The sequence below is a fragment of the Equus caballus genome, chromosome 4 (assembly GCF_041296265.1).
Source record: "Equus caballus isolate H_3958 breed thoroughbred chromosome 4, TB-T2T, whole genome shotgun sequence".
Classification (NCBI taxonomy): Eukaryota; Metazoa; Chordata; class Mammalia; order Perissodactyla; family Equidae; genus Equus; species Equus caballus.
This window is the reverse complement of record NC_091687.1, coordinates 101,126,258-101,146,899: the sequence shown is the minus strand read 5'-3', so window position 1 is coordinate 101,146,899 and position 20,642 is coordinate 101,126,258. Positions and strand designations below refer to the sequence as shown.

The following is a 20,642-nucleotide window of genomic DNA, read 5'->3' as shown; positions in this document are numbered from 1 at the left end:
CCAAAGTAAACACTACCTTCCTCTCACTTAAACCCCGTTGTCTAAGAAAGAAGTCTAGAGGTTAGTAGCTTTTTAACAACTGAAGTAGCCCATTCAATCTTTGGGCAGGCTTCTCCAGCCTAATCATTTGGGACATGCATAAATTAGTGACCTCCCACTGGGGAAAAGGAGTAAGGAGGTATCCAGAGGCTCTTCAGGTCACAGCACAGGCTGCCTTTCCATTTGGCTCATAGCACACAGAGAAGGAAAGTCTGCCACTTGGTACTTCTGAGCTCTGGTTAAATAAAAAAAAATCTACAAACATAAGGACATCAAGTGCTACAAACTCTTGTCAAAAATTGAGTCACAACAGGCTCTCCAGCCACAAGATGGTTACAGCTAATAAGAGTTCTGCCAAAAAAATGTAAGAAGTATATTAGGAAATAAAACTCAACTTATCAGGGATTTCATCCATACCCGGGTCAATAATCACCTCACCAAATGGGAGCCATGGTCAGGGAATTCTGATTGTTCCTCTTAAGACCCGAGTCTCTGACCTCAAGGGTTTTTACTTCATTTGAATCTCTGTTCTGAAACTTCTGGTCAAGGACCTCGGCCCTGCTTTAGGGCTATAAGATGAAGGCCTTCATTGAAGTTGGCAGCACTAACAGCAGCATCTATATTGGGCCCAAAGATGTTGAAAGGCTGAGGAATCAAATACGTGCACAGAGAATTCCATATCACATCCAATGATATGGGACCTGGGATCAAGCCCTAGAATGTGGGACATCTGGTGTGCTGGACCCAAACTAATATAGAGCAAATCAATCTGAAAACAACTGGCCAAATATAGAGATAAAGTAAAAATGTAGTCTCATATATTGGTACCAACCAAATATATGCGTGTGTGTGTGTGTGTGCGTGTGTGTGTGTACATGCATATGTAGTATGAGAGATTCTGAACAGAATGAGGCAGTCCTTCATTAGAGTTGATGTTCTTTTGGGAGCTCTAGCTACTTCTTCAGCGGCGGGAAATTGGTTTCTGAATGTGGTTAGGTGGTTGCCCTTAGAAGGATCAAAGCCAATGAAGCCCTTCAATTATATCCAAATCCTTTGTTCAGCTGGAAAAGGACAAAGAAAAACAGACAGTGTTTAGGGAGGTTCTATCCTGTTTTTCTTTACCTTTAGTTGAAGCAAGACTCCTTGGTGTAGGCAGTTCTGAGTTGAAAGCAGTAAGTGATTCAAATTAACTTTACTGGGAAATTACAATTTTCTATCAAAAATATTCCAACCTCTTAGGGCCCCTCCAGAAATAATGAGATCTTGAGGTAGGAGTTGGGCATTAGGACATAGTCTTAAGCCTTTTAAAGATCAAATTCAAAGGAAAAATGGAAATTTGTTTGAATCTGCACTAGGGCCAGACAATTGAAGGAAGAAGCAGTAAGATACACCTCAGAAGCAGGCAGAATTTTGACCTGTACTTGCCATAATCCATTTGTTATAATGTAGACTTTAAAACTTGAAAAGAAAATGTATTTTTTAGGAACATTGTCATGGTTCCTATACAAGTTATAATGTGTTCTAGTAACTAAACGTGGGCTTTTTGAAGTCAGAACGTAAAACCCAACCATATTCTTGTTATTATGCAATACATCACAGTCACAAAAAGTGTACATAAAACATAAGTACAATTTAAATATTAATTGTAAAGTAAACCATTAGACTACCACAAGGTTAAGGAATAGAATATTGCAATAATTGAAAACCCCCAAATGGCCCTCCAAGATCCTAGCCCTTCTCTTACCTCCGGGTGGACGTTGACCTGACTTTTCAACCTGATCATTCCTTCACTTTCCTTTATGGTTTTACTACCCTGTGTACACAACCTGAAACAACATAGTTTAGTTTTAACTGACTTTGAACTTTATATAAATGCAATAAAATCCGATTTTATGTAATCTTTTCTGACTTCCTTCCTTTGTGCAATATTAAGTTTGTGAAATTCATCTGTGTTGATGCAGCTAGCTATAGTTCATTTTTATTTCTGCCTAACGTTCCAGCGTATCAATATGCTATACTCCATTCATCTATTTTGCTGTTGATAGATATTCGATTGTTTCATTCAGGGCCTATTTGCTGCTATGAACATCCTTATACCTGTCTCCTGCTGCACATGTGCTAGGGTGTCTCTGGGATACCCTAGGAGCGGAAGCGCTATGTCATGGAGTGTGCACAGCTTCAACTTTACCAGGTAAATACTAGCTGTAGACAAAGGCAAGTTAAAGATGAAGTTGTGCCACTTTGAATGTATGAGGAGATTCTATTGCTCTAGATCCTTGTGAACACTTAATATTGTCAGTCCCTATTTTTTTGCCAAAGTGGTGAGTACATAATAGCATATTATTGTGGTTTTAATTTACATTGTCCTAGTTACTAATGAGGGTGAGCAGTTTTGCATATATTCACTAAACAGTTAGATTTTGTTATTTGTTTTTTTCTTGAGCATTTTTCTACTGCATTTCCTATCTGTCATGGTATTTTGTATGTATGACCATGGTTAGTTACGTGTGTTGCCCATAGCTTCTCCCACTCTGGGTTGACCTTTCATTCTTCTTCTGATATTTTTGATAAACATTACAAGTCAAAGTTATTAATCTTTTCCTCATGGTTAATGCTATTTGTATCTTTAAAAAAAGTTTTTTGGAGCCAGCCCTGTGGCTGAGTAACCAGTAGCCAGGTGTTCTGCTTCGGCGGCCCAGCGTTTTGCTGGTTTGGATCCCGGGCGCGGACATGGCACTGCTTCTCAGGTCATATTAAGGCAGCGTCCCTCAGAGCACAAACAGAGACACTCACAACTAGAATATACAACTAGGTACTAGAGGGCTTTGGGGAAAAAAAAAGGGTTTTTTAAATTGTAGTAATATTGGTTTGTAATGTTATATAAATTTCAGGTGCACATCGTCATATATTTTGATTTTTGTGTAGATTACAATGTGTTCACCACCGAAAGACTAATTACCATCCATCACCACACACATGTGCCTCATCACTGCTTGCTATTTGTCTCTCGATTTAAATTTTTTATTTACCCAAATGCCATAGATATTTTTCTACATTAGCTTCTAAGAGTTTTATAATTTTCCTTTCAGGTTTAGGTATTTAAACGAGCTTTGTGTCTGGTGTGAATTAGGAACACAGTTTCAGTTTTTGCACACATGGGCTCCTGGTTGTCACAGCACGGTTCATGGAGTTCACCCTTCTCATCATCTGCAGGGCCACTGTCTGCGTCTGGGGGTCTTCTTGGAGGCTCTCTATTTTTTTCCTATTGATTTATTTTTCTATCTCTTTGCCAATGCTACAATATTGTAATATTTTAAGAATAAATCTTTATGTTTGCTCTTCCTTGTTTTTCTTCATGAACACTCAACTATTGTCTCTTTGTTGCTTCCATTTAAATTTTTTAAAGATTGGCACCTGGGCTAACAACTGTTGCCAATCTTTTTTTTTTTTTTTTTCTGCTTTATCTCCCCAAACTCCCCCTGTACACAGTTGTATATCTTAGTTGCAGGTCCTTCTAGTTGTGGGATGTGGGATGCCGCCTCTACGTGGCCTGACGAGCGGTGCCATGTCGGCGCCCAGGATCCAAACCCTGGGCTCCTGCAGCGGAGCGCGGGAACTTGACCACTGGGCCACAGAGCCAGCCCCTCCATTTAAATTTTAAGATCAGCTCATTGTGTTCCATTGAAACAAGTAGGCAAACAATGACGACAACAAGAAGCCCTGGTGGGATTTGATTTGAAGTGATTTTTAAGAATATAAATCAATTTATGGAGAATTGACATCTTCTAAAAAGTTAGTTTTGCAGTCTGTGATAACATCATACCTCTACATCTAGTTTGGTACTCTCCAGTGGTTCTTTGTACACGTTTGTAATTTCTCCCATAATATGTAGAACATCTTCTAGATATGTTACTTTATTCTTGAATCATTCATATTTTTTAATATAAGTGGATTTTTCCATTATTCCAAAGAAATAATATATCCATTTCACAACTGGTAAATTGTTAGTACAGGATTGCAGTTAACTTTGTATATTAACTCCAGCAATATTGCTAAATATTAATATTTTTATATTAATTTCAGCCATACTGCTAAACCCTGTAGTTCTCAAACTTTGAGAACTTTTTCATTTTTCCCGCATACATACTCATATCACCAGTGAATGCTAAATTTTTAGAAATTTATTTCCAACCCTTATAACACTTTTTTATTTGCTTCTTTGTTTATTTATTTGTTATTGCATTTATTTTTTTCTTATTGTTCTCTGCTGGCAAGGACCTTTAATACAATGCTGAATAAAAATGGTAACAGTGTACCCTTATTTTATCCTTATCGCAAAGGGAAATATTTCAATGTTTCATCATTTCACTGTAATGTTTAACATAGGTTTTTGTACATATCCGTTATCAGGTTAGGAAAGTTTGTTCTTATTCCTTATTTTCTATGAGATTTTATTGAATGACCTTTGAGTTTAATAAAAAGTATTTGTTCAACTGCTGAAATAATCACATATTTTCTTTTTTTCATCTGTTAACACAGGTGGATTCATTAATTGATTTTCTAATGTTAAACCAATGTTGCATCCTGGTGTTAAACCAACTAGTCACATGCATTATGATATGTGTAAGTTATTATTTATAAGCTTAATATTGTTCTTAAGATTCTTACATCTATATTTACAGATTAGATTAGCATACAATTTTCCTTTTTTAGTGTCCCTGACATGTTTTCATATTAAAGTTACATCCTTCTTCATAAAATAAGTTACTGAATGTTCCCCTCTTTTGCTTATTTTGGAAGGGTTTCATAAGATTAAAATTATGTGTTCCTTAAATATGTGAAAGAACTCACCAGACATTGTGTCCGGAATTTCCTTTACAGGAAGTTTTTATCTACTGATAAAATTTCCTTGATGGTTACAGAATTATTGTTACCCTTTTTCTCAATTCAGTTTTGAAAGTTATGCTTTTCAATAGTTTGCTTACCGACCTTTCCCAATGTGTTGGCTTCAAGTTGTGTGTAACACCCTTGTGTGATTATTTAATCACTGCGTCATCTCTCGTCTTGTTCCTTTCTCACTCCTGACGTTTGTTATTTGTGCTTGCTCTCACTCCTCTGTTTCCCTTCATCAGTCTCACCAGAAATTTGTCTTTTCAAAAAACCAACTTTGAGTTTATTTCTTCTTTGCTTCTACTTAAATGATATCTACTCTCAGTTTTATTTTTCCTTTTCTCCTGCTTCTTGGAGGAGGCATTATTTTAGTGTGATTTTCTAACTTCCTAGGATGATGCTTAGTTCAGTTTGTGTTCATTCTTTTTTCTTATATTAACTGTTAAGGACATACATGTCTCAGTGGTCACTTTGCTCTCCATCTTTTGCCAAGCAGAGAGTTCATTCTCTCTGTCCCGTCTCCCTCCGGCTACAGTAGCAAGACTTTGGCAAAAAGGAGAATTAAAAATTCTTTCAGACGCAGTCATAAAATAAAATAAAAACTAGCCCAAACTTTTTTTTTGAGGAAGATTAGCCCTGAGCTAACTGCTGTCAATCCTCTTCTTTTCGCTGAGGAAGACTGGCCCTGAGCTAACATCCATGCCCATCTTCCTCTACTTTATATGTGGGACGCCTACCACAGCATGGCATGCCAAGCGGTGCCATGTCTACACCTGGATCCAAACCAGTGAACTCATGGCCGCCGAAGCAGAACATGTGCACTTAACCTCTGTGCCACCTGGCCGGCCCCAAAACTAGGTAAAACTTAAACAAGACAGGCTTCTTCATGATCTATTAAAACCCACCCTCATTTGGCATGAAATGCTCCACCCTATACAAATAGCAAAAAGGAACAAATAAATTCAGCAAATTAGTGATGAGGCACCCTAGCTTCCAGTGAATGGAGGTTCAAAGATGAGCCCCTGGTGAATGGGCTTTCAGCACTGTGGCTCTTCCCAAGTCATCAACGCTGATCCCAGGTGGCCTGCGAGGCTTCTCAGCAGGGATTGACCATGCCAAGCACCAGAGTGCATTGCCTTTGCCTCTCACTAGAGGGCAGTCGCCCAACGCAGAATGTCTAGTCTGGCCCCGTCTGGTCAGTAGTGCCATTCCAATTTCCTAACCAGGGTCCAAAGAGCAAATAATAAAAAAATAAAATTCTTGAAAACTCAAGAATGAGCCTCCTTCAAGGAAACTCTCTAACGGGACACTCCCAGAACGGTTGCTGGCCTCATTGCTTTCACTCATTTTGTTAAAATCTTTCCTCAGCCTGCCTCCACGTCCTGTCATTTTTTGGTCCATGTTTCTTATAACCAGTACAGAAGCTTTGCAGAGCCCTCCTTGCTTACCACAGGGAACTATTATCATACAGAGCATGATGGTGACATCTAGAGGGCACTTTGAAGAGGCTAGGACAATCTCAGCGCCTACATTATTTCAGTTGCCTTTACAAACCCAGACCCAGAGAGAAGTGACCCAGAGACTGGCAAGGAGAACCACTTAAATGTCACTCAGGTATTCAGTGAAGGTGCCCAGCCAAGCACCACTCTCCCAAAAGGAAGCAGGAAGAAAGATATTCTGGAAGATAATCACACCTTCTTCCCTATATATAGCATCTCCAGACTATCCACTCATCACTTCTACACAGACGACTCTTCTCCTTCACGCTAGGCCTGAGCTACAGTCGCAAAATGACCAGGTGAGCTTCTCTGACGGTCTCTGCAATGTGAATGTTCCCGCTATGCAGGCACGTGGGGAGGGAGGGGTTACTGAGGTTCTTTCCTGTGTATTGGACCTGGACGTTGTGTGCCTAGGGCTTGTGGTACCACTGAGAGGAGGGGAGCTATTGGACTTTTGTATAAGTGAAAGACGTAAATGTGTGGGTTTGAACTGGAGCCCCCAGGTGTCCAAAGCTCATGAGAGGAGTTTCCTTGCTCTTGGTCTGTTTTCTGTTTCTGATTTTCTTTGTGCCCTGATTCTCCTTCTTTTGTTCATGCCATATTTATCCTTCTTGGGTCTTAGCAGACAAGAGTCCAATTTTCTGTTTGGCTGCCATAGGCAGGCAGAGCATCAGGGCTGACAAGGATTTAGAGACCCTGCCATGTTACACTGTGGGTGAGCAACTATGGCTGGAGAGGTGAAAGGACATGCTCTCTGTTGCCAGCACTGTGGGATCCAGTGGGTGGGCTGTGGCAGCCGCAAAGAAGAGGCATCGAAAAACAAAAAATGTTGCAAATGTGAAAGAATTGTCACATTTAATTTGGGAAAAACATTTGAAGTGGTCACCCAAGGGAAAATCAGAGTTTTGTTTGCTTTTCTTTTATATTTTAGTGTGTGGTTTGGTTTTTTATTACATGTGGAGTGTGCAAAGGCCGCACCACCATCCAGCCAGTGCTTTAGGCTCTAACATTCTTCATCTGGTTCAGAGTGTCACGCAGGTAGTGGCAGGTCACAATCTGTTCTTGTTCACATGATCCTTACTCTGCAATCTCAAAAGGAGAAGAAATGTCAGATACTGTATCTTCTTTTAATCAAATTAGATTCTACTCCAAGCCTACTTTCTCCTAGACTAGTAGGAAATTCACTGTCTGTTAAGCACTGGGGATCTCTCAATTCTAGCTCAGTACTTAAGCAAAAACATTCAGGAAGGCACCTCTGGTCCTTGGTCTGCAATGGCCACAGCTGAGATGTACACTCTTTAAAACTCCATGGTCTCTGCAGTGGTTCTGGGGCTTCATTGAGCTAAGACATCTTCACAGAGACTGGGATCCCCAGTGAATGTGTCCATTTTCTCTAGACATAGCACCCAAACCCTTCCTCTCTTGTCCCCTGAACCCCCTGGCCCCAGATCCTTCCACCTCCCTGGAGGTCCTTCCCAAAGGCTGTCCACAGGCTCCTATTCCCATGGGACCCACAGAGCCCCTTTATCTTCTCAGTCTCAGGTCATCTCCCTCTTCAGTCTCACTGCTTCCATCATCCACCCTCTTTTAAAGTCACTCATGTCTCTCCCTCCCCCAACCACTGGTGACCTCAAACTTTCAGAAAATACCCGGGATGGGGGCTGTCTGTAGACAATATCATTTTTTGGCTTTGTAACAAAATCTTCTACTTGGCTTTAAGACACTCACATTATGATTTACTTTTGAACAGGAATATATGCTGTTCCTCCAACCTGAATCTCCAGTCGTGCCCGTTCATGTTGAGAGTCCTTGCCCCTGCTCCCCTAATCTCATGAGCTCAGGCTAGTATATTGAGTGGGAGGATAGGACCAGGAGTAGTGGTCCTGTCCCCACCTGGTATCCATCACCAGATTGGTGATATAGCATCTTTCTCTCTCCCTTTATGGATCCTGGTCTTCTGGGATGAAAGGGAAGTAGATGCCAATTTTACCTAAAATCTCTGATGAAATCACAATGTCTCTTTTACTCTGTACCTCTCTGTTTTCCCAAGACCTCCTCCAGCCAAGCACAACTCAGCTTATTCTCAAGCTGTCTAAAGACTTAACTATTGTCTCTGAAATATTTCTTTTTGAGGCTGAACTCTTCCAGGATTTGTTAGGCAAAAAAATTGATTACCTCATCCAAATAAAAGTATCTTTGCACATGCCTCTGGCTGCCTCATTGGTAACGCATCAAAGGATGCATCGCTTGGGCAGGGTATTCACTAATCTAGATGCCAGGCACTCAAGGATCCCATGGAAAACTCCTGGTTTTCCTTAAACTTGCAAAGGAGCAACCAGATCTTTTAACTTTGAAAAGCAATCACCTACTGTCACTCACAGATTCCAGGCTAGTGTTGAAACTGAAACACTTTGCCAAACTTACTGGCTTCTCAAAATGATCAAAATTTTCCTCCGCAACTCGCTTCACCAGTCTCAGTACTTGGAAGAAGCTGGGGGAAGGGTGGCATTTAGTCAGGCTGGGCAGTCAGCAGAGCCTGCTCCTCAACCATGCCCTTGCTCGTATCCAGCCTTCAAAATGGACCAAACCATGTCTCATGGGTCTAAAGACCCCCTGGCAAGTGCCTTCTGTGAAAAAGCCTTTATTCTCAGAAAAAATACAGAAACTTTTTCACTTGCCTTCTTCCGGTAATTTAAATTCTTATAATGAGTGTTGGCGAAAGAAAAGGGAAAGGAGGGAGGGAATGAGATTCTACAGGACAGAGACTAGAAATCACAGGCCATGTTCACATTTTCCATGTGCACCAGAGTCTTTATTGGGGAAAGTAGTGGAAGATAAAGCTGAAAAAACATGAGGAGGCGAGATTCCGGCAGCCTTCTCTACCAGTTTGAAAGAAGCGATCATAGTTTACCTGTGGTGAAGACTTGAGAATTTCTTATCACGGGAGTGGATGAGAATCAAAGATTCCAGATCAGTTTGACCAAAGCCTGAAGTACTAAGAACCTGAAGCAGGTTAGTGGCAATATGAATGGAGACCAAAGTGATAGACACTTGACAAAGCTTGGTGACTAACTGGATGGTCAAGGAGGAGGGAGGAAGAAGGTGATCATGATTGAGGCTGCGGTGTCTCCCATCATTTTCAGAAGCCAGAAAGAGTGATAAAATCACAGAAATTTACTGTTAGTTGCATAATGTGCCAGGCTCTCAGCAAACCATTGACATCGATCTTCAGATCAAAACCCCTCAAGGTCCATATTATCTTCCCTATGCAGATGGGAGAGACAATCTTACGCATTTGATCTAAAGGTAACTGTTGAGAAGATAGAGATGAATTAAATTTCCTGTATACAGACTTTGGGGAGATGACTGTAATGTTCCATATGCTGATTAAAAATAAAGATTTATGTTCATTACAGAAATGCAGGCCAAGGATAAACGATAGGGATCATTTATAGCTGTCATAATGAAGAATTACTGTAAACGTAATTTCTGATGGGCAAAATGGGCCTGGAAGAGAGGAGACTGGGCCAGCAGGGGACAGAGCCAAGAGAACATCTGGGAGATAAGGAGGGATAGATAATGTCTGACTAATGAAAATAAATCAAGAGAGTGAAGCTCCTTAGAAATGTCTGGGTAATGAAAATAAATTGAGAGAGCGGAGCTCCTTAGAAATCATATATATGAAGAGTTGTAGAGCCTGGGAAATCAACAGAGAGGTAGCTACTTGAAAGTACCTGAGTACAGCTATAGGTTCTGTTGAACAGGACACTATGAGAAAGAAGGTAACTGTTGCCTTTATCTTTTTCTATTTTTCATAATAATACTAAGATTTTATTTTCCTTTTTTGACTGTGCTAACATTTGCACAGATGGAACTATAGATTTCTTTTTTTGTTCATTCATTTACTATACTGAATCTTTGCTTTCCTCTGCAGCAGCTAATAGAACTATGGGGACAACTCCCACTGCTGCTTTCAAGGCCCTCATGGATGGAGTAACAAGCTGGGATGTCCCCAAAGGCCCCATCCCCAGTGAACTCCTTCTTACTGGAGAGGCTGCCTTCCCAGTGATTGTGACTGTCAAGGGCCAGGTCCTCATTGTTCCCTCCTCCTATGGCCAAGGCCGCCTCGTGGTTGTGTCCCGTGAGGGCTACCTGCTGGATGCTGGCTTGGCCCCATTTCTTCTTAATGCAGTAGGCTGGCTCTTTCCCTCCCCTGGGGCTCCCATTGGAGTGAACCGTCCTTGGCATCACTAGTAAACATCCTGCAGGGCTCTGGGGTTGAGGCACAGAGTCAGCCAGAACTGGGAGATGCCCTGGGGGTTTACTGCATCAGTGCCTACAATGACAGCATGACTCCAGAGCTGACCCAGTTTGTGAAACGTGGAGGGGGCTTGCTCACTGGGGGCCAGGCCTGGTATTGGGCCAGTCAGCACGGCCGTGACAAGGTGTTGTCCAGGTTCCCCGGGAACCAGGTGACCAGCGTGGCTGGAGTGTACTTCACCAACACCTGTGGAGAAAGAGGCCAGTTCAAGGTCTCTGAGAACGTGCCCAAGATCCCACTCCACATGAGGTAAGTGTCCCTATGTGGAGTCTGATCTGTGTTAAATAGCAGCCCCATTTCCCCCTTTTTTCAGTCTAGCAGAGGAGAAATTTGTTGGTATGGAAGAGAATCATTGCAAATTACTAGTGTAACTATACAAATGACCTTTGGTGGATAAGGGACAATATCCTTGTAGCCGCCCCTGACGCAGGAAGGGTTAATAATCACCGGAAAAGGCTTGCCAACAAACTGTGACCCAGAGGTGAGAAGGCCAGTCAGCCAATGAAGGGTAAGACCCCCCAGGGCGGGGCAACCTAAGACAGGCACAGTCGCCTGGGGGCACAGATGGAGACACGATATTGATATTGGGAGCACGAGGAGCTGTTGCCTTGGAGAACTTGCCTGCTCCGAGATAAAAATATACAAGCACAGCAATAACATGATAATATCAAAACAGAGGCCGAGGGAGGGCTCCTTGAGAAATCACTAAGAATTCTTGGCATTCGCTAATTACTTCATCCAGAACACCTGTGTATGTTTAACAGATGTAAGTTATGTATATATTAAAACGCTGGTTATAATAAACTCACAGTGGCCATCAGCCCTCTTAGCATCTATCCTGATGTGTACATTGGATTGCGACACCAACAATCCTCTCTGTTCTCTCCTATGGACTGGGTATTAAATGTCTTGAAGCCAGGATGTTTTTCTGTTTTATTTACTATTGTGCCCCCGAATTTTGACCAGTTAGAAAGAGATGGCTGTAAGTAGAGAAAACATCTATAAAGTTCAAGAGAGAGAAGAATCATGCCTGTTTGAGTTATATCACTAGCACATAGTACCCTACCTGGCATATAGTAGGTACTAAATAAACATTGAATGAAGGAATGAATGAAATTGAGGGTCAATGTACTTCAGGGACAGCAGGGAGAACATGTCACAGTCTAATCCTTGCATTAAGATACTTCTTTCCCCAGGAGTGGAATGGGGCAATGCAATTATCTCTGAGTTGATGAAAGTAGAGTAGCAGCGTGGTTATGAAACCAGGGGCAGCCCTGTGACACCTCCTTCTACAGTGGAGTAGGATTCTTTCTATCTTTTAGAAATTGAACAAGTGATGTGGTTTCTCATAATCATAAGGTTGACTCGAACGAGCTATAATGGTCCTATGATTTGAATCCCAAGAAGTAGATAGGTCAAAGTTCTTCCTCAGTTGCCTACATCCCCTGGATATATAAATCTACCTCATTCTTTGGCACAGATGAATAGTATTCCATGTGGTGGCCATAGTGTAACTTATATACCCATGGAAATATTGATGGGATCTAATATCTGCTATTATTCAAAGTTTCAAGATGAATATCCTTATATGTCATTGTATACAACTGCAAGTGTTTTTTGGTATACAGTCCAAAAAAGGTGAATAGCTAATTAAAAAATATTTGTATTTGAGATGTTAATAGAAACTGACAAATTGCCATTTTAAAAGGCTATATCAATTTACACATATAACAAAAATAGTGTCCCAGACGATCGCTACTACTGGGTGTTATTAATTTTTGTTTGACATTCTTACCAGTATGGAATGTGACAAATGTTCTTATTTTAATTTGTATTTCTCTGATTACAAATGGAGAGGATTCTTTTTATGTTTATGGTCATTTGTATTTCTTCTTTGAATTGTCTGTTCACAACTTTTATTTTTTTCTATTTGGTTTTTGTCTTTGTCTTATTGATTACTAAGTGTTTTTTTCTATAGTACACATGGTAAGTTTTTGTCTATGTTACATGCTGCAAATACTTCTTTCTACCATTTGTTTTTTAATTTGTTTTGGGAGTTATATGCATGTTTTATATTTGTATGTGGTCACATCTATCAGTCTTTTTCCTTCATAGCACCTTTTATTGTTAAAAAGTCTTTTCCCATTATAAATGTGTGAAAATACCTCCCTCTATTTTCTTCTAGTACTTTTATGGTTTTATATTTTACATTTAGATCTTTAATCCATATAGATTTTTTTGTATTATATCATACATATTTTTTCTCAACATATGGCCAATTCTGACAGTACAATTTGTTGAAAAGTCAGGATTTTGTTCACTGATTTTAAAGGTTACTTTTTTGTATAATATGCTTCCATATGAGTATGAATCTGTTCTTCAGCTATCTCCCCTGGACCTCTGACCTATTTGTCTGACTCTGCACCAACCATATTGCTTTTGTTACTCCAGCTCTGAAGTGAATTTTGACATCTAGGAAAACAAACTCTTCTCCATATCCCCATATTACATTGCTCAGCAATTTCAAAAATTTCCTGTTTGCTTTTGGACATTTATTCTTGCAAATTAAACTATAGAACCAATTTATCAAGTTCCTTTAAAATATATTGAGACTTTGGGCAAGATTAGACTCAATTTAGAGATTATTTAGGGATAATTAACATCTTGAAAAATTGGAACTATTCATCTAGCATCAAAGTATGTCTCTTCAGTCATTCAGGTGTTCCTGTATATTCTTTGTCAAGTTTTATAGATTTCACTAGAAAGTCTTTTCACATTTCTTAGTAGTAGGATTATTCTTGGTACTTTTATATTTTTTTGGCCATTATGAATTATGAAATTATCCATTGTATAATTATCTGTTCCTGATTTAATTATTGAGTTTTGTGTCTATATTGAATTCAAACACTCTTTCATTAGTTATAATAGTTTGTCAGTTGATTCTCCTAAATCTTCTGGTAGATGGAATCTAGTAGCAAATAATGGAATTTTTTACTCATTTCATTATAATATTTCTTTCTTTCATTCATTAGCTAGGACATCCCTTAAAATTATGAATAGCAGCAGTAATAGAGGGAAACCTTGGTTTTTTTTTCCTGGTTTAACAGAAGTGCTTCTAATGTTTTGATGTTGCATATTCTAATGGCTACATTTTATTCAGACAAGCAAGTTTTCCTCAACTTACAACTTAGTTTTTAATTTTGTTTTATTTTTTAAAATCAGGAATAAATTTTATCAAAAGCTTTCTTGACATCAATAGGAATGAGAAAGTTGACCTCTAATTTATTAGTGCTCTGCTCCACATTTGTTCAGAGTCAGAGTCAGAACTCCTAACCATTGAGCTATATTATCTATTTTGGAAGCCTCTCCCTCTCCCGAAAAATCAAGAGTTGAAATGAAAGGGATAGTTTGGTTTGAGCATCATTTAGACTTAATATTTTGTTAACTACAACACCCCTTCCTCTTGATAATGTCACTTGATCTGTTTTTTCATAGTATCAGTAGTAATGTGTGTTTACTCACAGAAAATCTCAACTATAAGGAGTTTTTGTAAGTTTTCTATTTCAAAGACACCAACCTGAAAATCAGTTGTGAAACGTCTGCACAGATAGAGAAATCTATAGGCAGAATGAATACTTTAACTAAAATGCTACATGTTGATTTGAGAACAAGACAAAAAACTGTCGAAGTATTTTCTCAATTTTATGTGGAAAATGAATTAAGAAATAACTTACAGCAGTTATTTCACAGTATTTGATAAAATCAGTAAATGAACATTTAAAAATATATAGAAATTATTTTTTTCTGATTATGAAGATAAATTCAGAACATGTGAAAAAGTATAAAAGGAAACAAAAATCATCCAAAGTGATCCTACCTAGAGCTAACTGCAATAACATTCTAATATATACCCTTCTAGTAATTTTTCTGTACTTTCAATAATATTTTCAATATTATTTTGGATCTTCCTGTACACACTGTTTTTGTAAGTTCAGTTTTTTCACTCATTTTTAATTGCTGCCTTTTATCGTAACTATACCTATGCCAAAATCTATTTACTCAACCTCCAAGTTTTGGACAGCTAAGTAGAATACAATTTAATACAACATTGAAATATTTTATCTGCTAGTTTAAAAAAATGGTGATGTTTTCTTACCTGATTTAATTGATAAAAAATGATGGAATAAATGTTTTCCTCTATGTAATAATTCCAGAGGTTTTATTTAAAAACTGCAAAAAGTAAGCAGAACAAAAGACAGCCTAGAGCTCTGATAAAGATAATTTGAGAATTTGGGGAATTTCACGGCCTTTTTTATTTATGCATGTGTATGTGAGCACATTTTGTAGAATATAAGCCTTCCAAATTTATAAGCAGGTCTTCTCTCTATGGGAATGATAGGCTGTTTTCTAAACTATTTTTATTCAAATAAACAATGTATAATTCAGAATAGTCAATGGATTGTTGACTGAGACAGCAGTTCATGCTGGAAAATTTCACTGGGAGAATTTATATTTTTATTTCAAGATATATTAAGTCTTTAAAGTAGAATCTCACAGTTTTATGATGCTAATTACTCATAATCAAAACTGATTTGAAGACCGCAAGATTAAAATAGCAGTCCCCTCTCTTTCCTCTTAAAGGTTTTGTTCCCAAAGGCCTCAGGTCTTGGGTGTTATCTTCTGACCTATTTTTACGCTCACCTGTCTTGCAGGTGCTAATGGGGGGGAGGGTGGGAAATGCCCCTTCTCCAGGTGTGGGGAGGCCCACAGTCAGGATCAGCAGCAGCTCCCGGAAGGGATCTCAGAGCTGGACATCAGTGGAGAGAGAAAACACACCCAACTGCTGGTTCATGGAGCCCTGGCCTTTCCCCTGGGACTAGACAGCTCATTAGGCTGCTTTCTTGCAGCTGCCCATTATGGCTGTGGTCGTGTGGTGCTTGGTGGCCATAAGAGTTTGATCCTTGATCACAGGATGGGCCCATTTGTAGTCAATGCTCTGCACTGGCTAGTGAGGAACCAGAAAGAGATAATTGGATTGAGCTAAAAAATGCAAGCACTGGGCACTATGTTATCAAAAAATAACCTGGAGTGGAGAAGGGCAGACCTTCTGACCAGTGACTTGAGTGTCTTTTGCTGTGAATCACTCGGCAACATGGATGTCAAGAAGGTGGAGGAATTTATTGCAGAAGGCGGAAGGTTGCAGATTGGTGGCCAGGCCTGGTGGCAGGGCTACAAACACCCAAATTCTAACTGTATGTCTTAGTGTCCGAAGAACAAGCTCCTTACACGCTTTGGCCTTGGCATCTCAGATCAGCAAAGCAGTACAGGTTGCTTCCCAGTCCACAATCCCGGGGTGATAACCTACCGCATCCGCAGAGCTCTCTCTCAATTCAAGTCCATGCTGTGCAATGAAAGAAGAGGCATAGACCAGAGCTGGCTAGAAAGGCTAATGAAAGACTGTGCCTACATGTTTCAAATCCCATATAAGGGAATTCCCATCTATGAGTCTGTGCACAAAACCATCCCGGAAATGATCCGACAAAAGGGCTTACCACTCGTGAATAAGGAAAACCCAATTACTAGGGGCAGCTCTGAGGCTGTCCCGATATCCTTGGCCAGAGACCTGGCCAAATTGGGAACTGACTGCTTTCTGTTGCTCTGTGATCAGACTCTGTCCTTTCTATGTCCCACAGAATCTCCCATCACCATTGAGATCAGTTCAGGTATGGAATGAAGAGAGGGGTTAGGATGGTGCAGGAATAGGGAGATGGTGGACTGGGTGACTTCAGCAGCATTCAAAGGACCTTCCCCCTCAGGAAGGCCACCTCCATTCTTTCCATGAACCTTTAAGAAGGTAGGGTTTAGGGATTCTAAGTGAGATATGGGACACATGAGTCATGGCAGCATAGGCGAGTTCAGGTGTGCGCAGGAGGTGCAAAATCTTTGGGAGGGACTGTGGGGATCCTGTGTGAAGCTGGAGCCATGGTGATGGGAAGACCTCAACCTTCTCCACAGTTCTTCTCCGACAACAGTAGTTCCTGGGTGGGTACTGGACTCTACTTACCTCAAGGACAAATTGCGGAAGTTACGCTGTCTGATGATGCTGTCTCTGCTGACTTGAAGGTAGAGCATTCTGAGCCCACCTCCACACGAAGTGAACTTCTGACACTTCCTTAGCACTTTTACTTCTTCTCTCAGTAATGTTTTAGATTCTCTCAACAACCCCACCGGGCGTACAGGGCAGGTACCACCCTCACTTTACAAACGAGGAAAGCCATCATGGAAAAGCCCAAGGTTCTGGTGAGAACAAGGAATCACAAAAGGTTCTTTATCTCCTCCTCCTCTTTTGCCCGGTATCAAACACTTTCTGACCTTTATTCTTTCCCCTAACATCTCAAACCTTATGGGCTGTCCAAGCTCCAGCCCCATCCTAAATAAAGGGATCACTTCCATAGACACTTACATGGGTGCAGATCCTGCCCTCTCCTAGCTGAGACCCACAGGAAATACCAGAGAGAGTCACTGTCTTCTCTGAGTCAGTATTTAACATGGGGCTGGATTTGCTTAAACAAAAGAAAAAAAATCCCCAAACTCCATAGAGAGCAAAGAATCATTATGACCAGAAAGGGGTGCCCTGAAGAAAGAGGCTAAATAGAAGCCATCCTGCCCTTATCCAGGTGAGACCTACCACTCAGGCATGCTCCTCTTCTCACTCCTGCTCAGGACAAGGCAGGTCGGAATCCTGTCTGCACTCAAACCCACACACACAGCTATTCAAACATCCCCATAATGACTCCCTTGTCTCCCCTGATGGATGCTTACTCTGACAGGTACTGATCAACTGCTGCTCCAATAACCTAAGTCTAGCAGAGACTTACTACCGGTACCCTGTGATGATGCACCAGTGCAGCTGGGAAACAACAAAGATGTCCATCTCCTGGCTCTGGGGGGGGGGCCTCCTCTACATCATTGTGCCCAGCGGTTTTAAACTGGGCTCTGTGCCTGTAACCATCAGTGGAGCTGTGTCTGCTCCATACTTCAAGCTGGGTGAGCGGGGGATTTGGATTCAGCTTAGGTCCCAGAATAGAGGCGAGTCTGGAGGTGGAGAGTGGGCTGGCTGTAAGAGAGAACAGGGGCCTGAGTGATGGAAAAAAGGGGAGTGAGTCTTGAGGGCAGAAAGTGGGCTGGACAATATGGACACATGATCCTTGGAGACCTGAGAGAGGGATGGGGAAAGGGACAGGGGTTTGTGTTTCCTTTTATGGCAAGGAAAGACTTTATTAATTACCAGGTTGTCTCTCTCTGTGGTCAAAGTTCTGTAATATAAAACCAGGAAAAGTGATGTGGGCAGACTTATTTCTTAGGTAAGACATCCCTGGAGGAGTGGAGAGGCTGTATCCAGGAGACCTGGCAACCTGGGAGAGTTGGCAACAGAGAACATCATCTTGACAGTGCCAACTGCAAACCTCTGGGCTGTGGAGGACCCAGAACCTTTACTCTGCCTCTGGGATGAGATGATGCAGGCTCTAGCCAAGCTGGGAGCTAGACAATTTCCTCTTCTTCATCCTGAAAGGATAGCTGCTGACGTAAAGATCTCAGCTGGTGGGTGCTCTGGGGGAATTCTCTGAAAATTTATTTTCCAATTGAACAAATGTAATTTAAATTACAAAGCAAAATTTTGCTGGGATCAGTAGAGGAAATGATGCATAACACTTAGTGTCCTGCAAACCACGTTCTCGTGAAAAAGATAAATTATTTAAATCTTCAAGACAAGGAGTCACAGGCTAGTAAGAATGGAGAAAAAATAAGTCACATATGGCTTCATGAAACATGTAAGAAATGAGTGGAGACAGAGCTGGCAATGAAAAGAAGCAGAGGACGGTACTTAGAGCAGAGTAAAGGAGGCCTTGTTGAGTCTTGAGAAACCTGGAGAAAATGTAGGTATTTATAGAAAAATGAGGAAGCCTGATTGCCATCCTCAGCCTCTCAAAATGATTCCACAAAATGGATTAAGACTAATTTCTAGAAGGGAGAAACATACTGTTTTCTCTCAGAGTCCCAAATCCAGACACTGCACACCACCCACATAAAAACAGGTGCCAACAGTCACCCACACAAAAATGAAAAAATAAAAAAAGACTGATGACATGAATAGTCACATTCCATATACATGTAACTTTCAGGTCAAGTAGGGAGGAGAATGTAAAACTCTAAGAAACTGGGAAGGATGCCAGCTAGGTTGCAAAGAAACTTGGACAGGGAGGTAAAGTCAGATGCTTTTCTGTTTAATCTGGGATTACTCAAAATGTTCTGGGTCTTCTGGGATCGTGGGGGAGATATGATCTGCAAAGAATATCATCCATCACCTCGTCTCTTCTTCCTTATCGCTTTCTTCAGGTTGGATGCCTTCTGGGTACCCCACCACATGCCATGTGCAACCAGTGCCTGAGTTCCTTGATGAGGGGATCATAAGGTCCAAAGGCATTTAAGCTCCCTTCCACGAGCTGGGCCACAACCAGCAGCTATCCGGATGGACTATCCATCCCCATACCACTGAGGCCATGTGCAACCTCTGGCCAGCCTACGTGAATGAGATGGTCCTGAACTAATTCCCAGGGCTCAGGCCCACTCTGCTCTGGGACCTCAAAATCGGGAGCAGAGGATCAAAATGCACATGGACAAGGGAACCCCCCTGAATGCCTGGAAGATGTGGATGGCTCTGGAAACATATCCTCAGGTATTGAGCAGAAATGGAGGGAGGTAGGGACCCACAGCTGTGACCCCAGGAGCCCTACAATTCCTTCCTCACCCGCACCAGCCATGGGCCCATGATTTCCCCTGGACCTGGTAGACTGGTGGTTTCTCTCTGTGGCTCAGGTTTTACACGTCTACAGTGGGTAACGATACAAGTCTCACTCCAATCCTCGGCCTCAGAATTTTTGGGAAATAAATGAAAGTGGGTGGAGTCATTGCGAAAAGTAATTATAACACAGCTCTGGCCAGACAACCTTGAAGCAGAACCTCAGCTTTGTCAAATACAAGATCCAATTGTTTCTTCTGAGTCATCTTTATAGCTCAAAAGACGATGACATTACTTCACTTTATCAATGCATTACAGGGATATATTTTGGGGAGAGTGACCTGGTAGCAAGTTTCTCAAGACGGTATCTTCCTCCTCAAACCCCTAATGTGGAAGACTTCTGGTTTCATTATAAAAGAATACCACATGTGCAGTGTTTTGTAGCTTTTCAAAAACCTCTCCCATTTTTCTCATCTTATCCTTGCCAGCTGCATGAAATACACTGCAGAAGTCTTGTCGTGATCTTCATTGTACAGGGGCAGAAACTGAAGTTTAAAGAGCATAAGCAGTTTGCCATTGACCTTATAATTAATAGGAAGGGACAGACCTAGAACTCAAGTTCGGTGTCCTGACTCCAGTTGCCCATTCTGGGCACTACAGCACTCTGTCTCTGGATTTTCAGTCTCCATAATTCCAAAGAGTGTGAGATTACTTCCGGCAGCAAAATAGCTTTGGATTATACCATTGTCCTTAATAGTAACTAATCTGTTTGCCCATCTGCATGAAAGAGTCATAGTCTTAGCCAGAAGCTTGACATACAAATTCACTTCAAAGCCTCTGGGGGCAGACTCCCTTCACTGCTCTCCTCCTAGACTTCTGTGGCTCTGGGGTCTGAGACTCAAGTCCAGGCCAGGCAGCCACTCCCTGACTCCCCACCTTTCATTCCCACCACTATGGTCAAAACCCAAGGCCCAAGCATCTCTCATCTGAACTATTCCAGCAGCCTCTTCACTAGTCTCTCTACTTCTAGCTACAATCCCAACAGACTTACGTCTGCACTGCTGAATAAACTGCACATTTCAGCTAAAAACCC

General features: G+C 41.1%; 1 pseudogene; it reads left to right on the top strand.

The window, feature by feature from the left end:
• The first annotated feature begins 10,265 nt into the window (after positions 1 to 10,265).
• LOC100056976 (TRPM8 channel-associated factor 2-like) lies at positions 10,266 to 19,588 on the top strand (annotated as a pseudogene).
• The last annotated feature ends 1,054 nt before the right edge of the window (positions 19,589 to 20,642 follow it).